Below are 8,174 nucleotides of genomic sequence, written 5' to 3' on the forward strand. Positions count from 1 at the left end.
ATTTATTTTTATCTCCTGTACATTGGTGTTTTTCCTTCATGTAACTGGTAGTTACAGACAGCTGTGAGCCACCACGTGGGTGCTGGGGATTGAACCCAGGTCCTCTGGAAGAGCAGCCAGTGCTCTTAACTGAGCCATCTCTCTACTCCCCAACCCCTTTTCTCTTATTTCTTCTTTGAGATTTTCATACCATATGCGATGGTATGAAGTTATAATCCCTTTTCTCCTTCCACTCCTCCTAGAGTGCCTGTCCCTTTTCCGACATTAGGTCTTGTTTTATTTATTTTCATTTCTTTTCTTCTCTTAAGTTCTAAATTTTTAAAAGATGTCACTTGTGTGTAAATTTTTTTTCTGGATAGAGAAAATTTTTTTCATTTCATTTTTAAAAATTTAAATTATGTGTATGCACACATCTGTGTGCCAGTGGGTTCACACAAGTGAAGTTGCCTACAGAAGCCATGCATTAGATTCCCTTAGAGCTGGTTATAGGGAGATGTGAGCTACCCATATTGGGTGCTGGGGATTGAACTCAGAACCTTAACAAGAGCAGTGCATGCTCCTAACTGCTGAGCCATCTCTCCAATCCTATATTTTATTTATAATAACTACAATACACCTACTGCAAGTTATAAACACTTTCAACAAATCAAGTCATTTGTATAACATGAACTTTAGGAAATGAGAAGAAAGTAAATGACTCAAAAGTTCTTGGTAGAGATTTTCATTTGGACCTGTGCCAGTTTAAATATTTGCCCCAGCTTTTGTGGATCCGACCCATACGTTTGTCTCCACTGTTAAGGAATGAGAGGAAGTTTGTAATGAGGGAGAACAAAGCTTATTTAGGAAGAGTATTTGTTGTTCTGGGAGACAAATTCTTGCTGTGACACAGTACTTTTCCACCTCAAGTCAAAAGTCCCTGGTAAAGAACGACCACAGAAAATAACCACTCTCTGAGACTGAGATGCCCCCTGGGCTGGGGAAGCCAATACAAGTGGGCCCTCAGAAGACTGAGGCCCGGTTATACTATGATGCAAACTTTCTGAGCTTGTATGAGCTTTTAATCACTGCTGTAACAAATGGCCACAACCCGGTGGCTTCAAACAACATGAATTTGTTATCCTAGTAGTTCTGTGTGTCAGAGCTCCCAGAGGTCTTATTGGCTTGAAAATCAAAGCACCAGGGTGTAGCTCAGTGATGCTGGCTTGTATGGCGGCCTGGGTTTGATTCCAAGCACTGCCCAAATAACTAAAAAGATAAATAAACACCAGTAGAACTTCATTCCTTCTAGAAGGTTCTAACTGGGCTGGAGAGATGGCTCAGCGGTTAAGAGCACTGACTGCTCTTCCAGAAGTTCAAATCCCAGCAACCACATGGTGGCTCACAACCATCTATAATGAGATCTGATGCCCTCTTCTGGTGTGCCTGAAGACAGCTACAATGTACTCATATAAATAATAGATAAATAAATCTTTAGAAGGTTCTAACTGAGGTCTGTCTTCCTCTCTTTCTCCTTTTCCAGGCTGCCGGTGACTTTCTATCTTTGTTCCCCTCTGCACCTTCTACAAAATCCACAAGGGTAAGTTGAGTCATTTCACATTCCCAACACTTAGACTCCTTTTCTTCCTCTCTCTCTTCTGTGTTTGAGGATCCTGAAGATTTCACTGAGTCTCCCCAGCAGCCCATGATGATTTTCTCATCATAAAACCTTTAATTTCTCAAATTGGTAAAAAATTAGTTTTGGCTTTCTTTGCCACATTAAGTAGTCTAGGCACAGGTCTCTGGAACCAGAATAGGATCTTCTTTGGCTTACATGTGAAGATCATAATCTAGGAAAGGCAGATGAAGCTGAAAAGAAAGTCATTCAGAAGTGAATTCAATTCTGGGTGCTGCTAGTGGACACTCTGACACTTTCTTAACGGTTAGTGAGCACTGATTTGAGAGGCACACAGCAGAAAGGGACATTAAGGTCAGGGAGGTCGACATCTTTGCTCAGCTTTTACCTGTGGAATATTGGATATTCAAGCTAGCAGTACCAGAGGGACAGAGCTTCACAAGTGCAAGCAGGATGATGGCAGAAGGGTCCCAACCATGGGTTCATGGACCGCTAATTGAAGTCTGTACAATAAGGTATGGAGTGGAAGTGTGGGCTAGGTATTGTGGGCTAGAGCCAATTATTCCCATAGCATCAACATGAAACCAAGATAAAGAACCAGGAAAAACAAAACAGAGACTTTAACCAGAGATTCTTCAGGTTTTCAGGATTTGCTGTATATTTCTAAGCAAATATAAATCAATGTTAATAATTTACACAATAACTAATACTAATTAGTAAATCAATTGCTCTGTCAGCTTACTTAAAGAACACTAGTACTGAAATAAAGGCCTTCCTTCCCATGTGATGATTTTAAGTAAATTCAACTGGAAACCTGTCCATACTCTCCTGAGATTGCAGGGTTTCTCCCGTAGTAGTAGCAATTCTACCTTAGATGCATAAACAAAAATAAATTCCCTGGTTTAGCTCTTTTGTAGAGTAATCCATACCATAGCTTCCATTCTGCAAAAGAAAAAGCTTTGACAGAGGCACTATGTCAACAGAGGCTAATTGCACACAATCTTCTCTCAGTTTGAGAGACGTTTAATATGGATTGTCAAGTGAAACTGATTTTGTAGCAAATGTCCCACCTGTGTAACCTTGTTTGCATTGCCCTGAGGAATGATCCCTTTTATTAACAAACCTCAATACTGGATATATTAATGCACCATAGCGTAGACAATCTGTAGCCTATCCCTTGACCCTTGAATCTGCTGGAGTATATTGTCTGGAAGAGTCTTACAGAGCTCTTGTTCTTTTCCCATGAAAAGAGCCTCAATACTGATCACTGGGTTAAAAACTCCAACATAAATAATGCTTGTTGACCTGTGTGTTCCTGTTCACAAAGCACTCTGATTTCAGTGGAGGGATGGGGATGAATTCTGGGAGGATCATGAATAGTCTGGAAAGGAACTCAGGGCTTGATGTTCTGGTGAGACAGACAGAATGTGCCCAAGAATGGACCTCAGCTAGAAAGGGACTGCTGAGAATAGATTTCATTCATTAGGAGCAGTTGATCATTTTAAATTGGTAGGTTTAGTTTTGGTCTTAACGATAAAAAATGTTTTAACAATACAGCTAAAAAGCAAGAATGCTGTGATTGATGCAAACTTTTAAGACTTATTTAATTGATGACTGAAATACTTGTGTCTGTGTGCATTATGTGTAGGGGAGAGGAAGAATACCGGAGGTTGCTTTTCCCCTTCTACCATATGGGATTCAAGGACTGAACTCAGGTTATCAGTCTCAGTAGCAAACACTCTTATCTACTGAGCTATCTTGCCAGCCAAAAATACATGGAGAGAGAGAGAGAGAGAGAGAGAGAGAGAGAGAGAGAGAGAGAGAGAGAGAGCTCAAATTCTTTATGTATCAGAAATTAGCCTTGAACTCTTAATCCTCCTGCCTCTACCTCTCCAAGTGCTGGGTTTACAGCCATGGACTATTTTGACTAACAGTGTAAATTTTGAAGGAACATCCCCTCAGAAGGAGACCCAGGAGACAATTTAACAATTGTCTCCAAACCTAAATTTCAGAATAAACTCAGGGAGATTTCTTGTTGCTAGGAGACCTGTCTTTAACGTGAACACCTCTAGTAAATCAAAGCCTCATACATTTGGATTCTAATTTTTTTTGAAACAATTATGACATGGTTACCCTTTTAACAGTGTATCTTATATGTTACTTAAACCCCTAATATATGTTATTTAAATAAAGACTAGACAAACAGATTTGTTTGGGCAATTCTGAGGCTTAAGAGAGAAAATAAGAACAGAAACTTAAAATTCACATAATTACACACAATAGAATTACTTGTAACTGTGTCAATATATGGGCCTTAAAAAAGGAGACTGGGAAATTTGGACTATTACATATAAACAAAACATGTTTTCTATTCATCCACAGATGCTGCCTTTGATCGCCATTGAAGAGAGCATTTCTTCAGGCTTGTCAGAGAATACCCAAAGACAACCCTTTAAAAATCACACAAATGCCGCTTTGTCAGTGAAACCAGATCCTAGCCAGAAGGTATCATAGATACCTTGATCATTTCTCAGAGGGTGCCCCTGAACTGGCCACCAGAAGATCGTTCTTTAATTCAACCAGACATAAGAGCAAACTCATTGAAGCTATATGCAGATTAAGATGATTAGGTTGAAGGAACCAGGAGCTCTGCCTTGTGCTGTTTCAGCCATGGAGTGAGAAGGAAGCTTTGGAAGATGCTTGGCCATGAAGCCATTCAACAGCTGAAGTGAGACACACCATTGAGAAACCACATCTTTCCTCATGGAGGCAAGAAGGCTCAGGCTATTCCAGGCAACCAGCCTTCTCTATCTGGCACCCATTTCATCCTTCCCAGTGATGTGCTTCAGAAAGATATAGAAAGCGCTGCTCATTTTTCTCCTTAGACGTTACCCTTAATAACTTCTGAACCTGCTGACAGATAACAGCTGATCTTATAAGTAACTAATTCCTCTACACTAAGTTTACTTACATTAGGCGGGATTATAGGAATCAAACAATAAACCATTAAGCTAACAAAACAAAAGGATGCCGTGAAAATATGTTTCTTTTTCTTCTATTTATAATTTGGGAAGACAAAGACAAATTCTATTTATCCTTTGTTTTGTTTTTTTTTAAGTAAGGCTTTATATTAAAGCCTTTAGTGCTTTCCAAAGAATTTTAATGCATCCTAATAACTCTATAAATCCTGTTGATTATTTTAAAAATGTTTGACTCCAAACAAATTTAAAGTAAAACCAAACATCAAATGGTAAAAGGAAGATGTTCTGTGATAAAAACAGACAAACAAATGCTGTTCAGAAATCAAGTATCTGTTAGAGGACACAAGAGTGAAATATGCCAAGCTTCCAAACACACACACACTGTTGAGCAGGGCCAAACACTGCTCCACAGTGTGTAGGTGCTGAATGGAAGAAGCTAATGAGAAAAAGAGTGATTGTGACAAGCAATTATGTCACCTATGTGAACAGCTTAATTTTCTAAATTAGCCACTTTGATAATTATGACATCTCATTTGTCTTTTAATTCCACGAGCTCTGAAGTTTACCTTTGATTTTTTTCCCCCAATCAGATAAAAGGCTTTGATAAGCCAATGGTCTATTATGTGTCTAAAAGAATTCAGATTTCAGGCTGATTGGCTCTGCTGTTTGCTTCCACAAGGGCAAATGACACTCTCTACAAGAGCTCTCCAAACCTTGCATTTCTCAATTCTGTTTGCGATAGTGATGAGGAGAAAAGGCGGAGATAGAGAGACAGACAAGGTTCCAAAGCAAATTCATAGTGTCAATAAAGCTGAAGAGACAATGGGTCAGCTTCCTTTTGCTGGGGTAAGGGTGGAGGGGGAGGTGGGACAAGGGTGCAAGGGGGGCAGGTTGGTTTTTGAGTGCATCAGAATCCCTTTAGTAGTATCCACCATGCATACTTACCCCACATTACTGAGCTCATTATAAATTACCCTCATCTGTTTGTTGAGTGCTTTCAAGATCTCAGAGGACTGTGTTCTATTTGCTGTATTGATGTGGGAGTTCAAACAGAACTTGTCTAGCTGGTACACTAAGTCAATTTCTTGAAAAGGGTTTCCTAACCACTACAGCCAAAAGGATTAATAAAGCCAAGTTACAGTCACAGTAAGGAGCAATTCTGACCTCTTTGATTCATGAGAACTTCTGTAAGCATCCTATCTTTTCTTCTTGAATGAGTGATGTTAACAGAAAGATACCTAGATGTGCCAAATGAGGTGAACAGGTGATTGCTTTTCTTCTTGACAGGGGCCATGCATGTGGCCTTGCAGAGATAAGAGCCAGAGATGGGGGCACGGGGCTCAGGACATTTCCCCAAATACTTAGGAACACCAAAACAATTATGGAAACTTATGGGAAAGGACCATATATGGCTCTGTATCAATGTCTAGGGCATGATCTTAGGGAAGTACTCCTGGGGATTAAGAGATAGATTGACTGCTGACAGACATCAACCCCCCCACACACACACACATCATATACATACACGTCCCTGTATCACTCATTCATTTCTTCCTAACCATGGCCTGACCAGATATGGTCAGTGAGGGGACAGCACTTCTTCAAACTCCAGAGAATGTACATTACCTGTGTCTTCACTTCCATTAGAGCTACCCCTAAGGTTTACTTGAACCCAATATCACCTAGAAAAAGAAAAATTCCATGTATGCATTGAACATTCTGTATTTTAGAGTTAGTTTTACATTAAGTAATTAGAGCCAGTGATTCTTAAACCTGAATCACTATATTTACCTTCTTGATGGTAGACTACAGATCTGTCTTAGTGGTTCAAGAGTCAACAGACTGTAGCAGATCTTTCAGTGTCTACACCAGTGACATTAAAATGAACGATTCTGCCAGAGGAAGAGCCAGCTATCAAAGTACATATAGACTTTCAAAAATATTTATGAGTTTGGAGAGATGGTTCAGTGCCCTTCCAGAAGACGCAGGTTCAATTTCCAGCACCCACATGTCAGCTTACATATAGCTATAACTGCAGTTCCAGGGACCAGCACCTTAACACAAGACGAACACACAGGTAAAGCACTAATGCACCTAAAATAAAAACAAATCTTTCTGAAAAAATACCAAAAACCCTAAATAAAAAATAAAAAAATCAACCATTCTTTTAAAAAATTAGTCAACCTGTAAAGTGTCCTTATAAATACATCTACTGAGTTTATTATTATCTTATTTACATATTATTTTTTACAGTTTTAAAAATTAATTTATGTGTATATGTTGTTCATATACCTACAGGTAATTGCAGAGGCCAGAAGAGGGCATGATATTCTCTGGAGCTGGAGTTACAGAAGTGTGAGCTGTTTGATATAGGTGCTGGGAACTGAACCAGGTCCTCCACAAGAGCAGCAAGTGCTCTTAACCATTGAGCCATCTCTCAGTCTCCTCATTTGATTTGTAATGAAATGGATTCCTAATATATTTTTTATTGAGGTAAAATTTACAAAGAGCAAAATTCATCCTTTCAAGTATATAGTTTACAAGATTTGACAAACACAATTAAATAACCTGTTATAACCTACAGTTCTTTTATCTTATTGAGCTCTACTGTGTTTTTTAAATTTTTATTCCTTTTTTTGGTGAATTTTACATCATGTACTCCAATCCCACTGATCTCTCTGTCCTTTTGTATCTGCCCTCTGCCTCTTAAAAGAAAATAAAATAAGATAAAATAAAAATCTTGTCATGAAAGCTATAATGGGTCACAGTGTGTCACACAGTGTAAACTTTTGTCTACACATCTTTACTTGAAAATGTCCATTGAATTGAGTCGTCAGTTTGGGTCTAAGATCTAGCTTCTGCTACAGTGTCAGTGCTGGATCCTCACTGGGACTCCTCTCAGACATCCTATTGTTGCCCTGTGTCATGGGATCCTATTGCTTTGGATCTGCAAGACGGACCCTTTCACATGCTCCAGAAAATCATATATGTGGTAGATGTGGACTGGGGCAACACAAAGCTATGGATCAGGGCTTAGAAGGTAGCTGAGTTGGTTGCCACTCATCCTATGTCAGCATCTCCAGGGTGAGCTCTGCAGTCCTGCCTGGACTAGCTGCCCCATGCTATAGCTGGCAAGGGGCAGGGGCAGCAATCTTGCTCTCATGCCCTGGGGACTGGCTCACCAGCAACTTTGCCACCAGGGCTAGCTCTACCAGGCTGTCCAGGTCAGGAGCAGGGCCAGATCTCTCGAGTGTGACAGTCTATCCTGTCTTCTTGTAGTCATTGTCTGCCTTCAATTCACTGACAAAAATTATAGTCTTTTTCCTGCCTTAGAACTTTACAGAATGCCATCAGAAGGAACTCTGCATGTACGACCTTTTATAATACATCCAGGATCACCCATTTTGTTGTGTGCATCAGCCATTCACTCTTCTTGGTTGATGAGTATTTTCTGCTGTGTGGGAGGACCACCATTTAATAATCATTTTATGAGTCAATGCCCCCCCCACCCCCAACAACAAGAAAACCACTTAGGTGGTCAAATGGTCAGGATATTGCTAACAAAGTACTGAACTGTAATC

The 8,174-nt window shown here is 39.8% G+C and overlaps 1 long non-coding RNA gene across 1 annotated transcript; it reads left to right on the plus strand.

Annotated features, from left to right (window-relative positions):
• The first annotated feature begins 1,517 nt into the window (after positions 1-1,517).
• Positions 1,518-4,638, plus strand: LOC134479296 (uncharacterized). The gene is made up of 2 exons (XR_010052422.1): positions 1,518-1,576; positions 3,995-4,638. It is a non-coding gene; the product is annotated as an uncharacterized LOC134479296 (long non-coding RNA).
• Positions 4,639-8,174: the final 3,536 nt, after the last annotated feature.

This window comes from Rattus norvegicus, chromosome 6 (genome assembly GCF_036323735.1).
Source record: "Rattus norvegicus strain BN/NHsdMcwi chromosome 6, GRCr8, whole genome shotgun sequence".
Classification (NCBI taxonomy): Eukaryota; Metazoa; Chordata; class Mammalia; order Rodentia; family Muridae; genus Rattus; species Rattus norvegicus.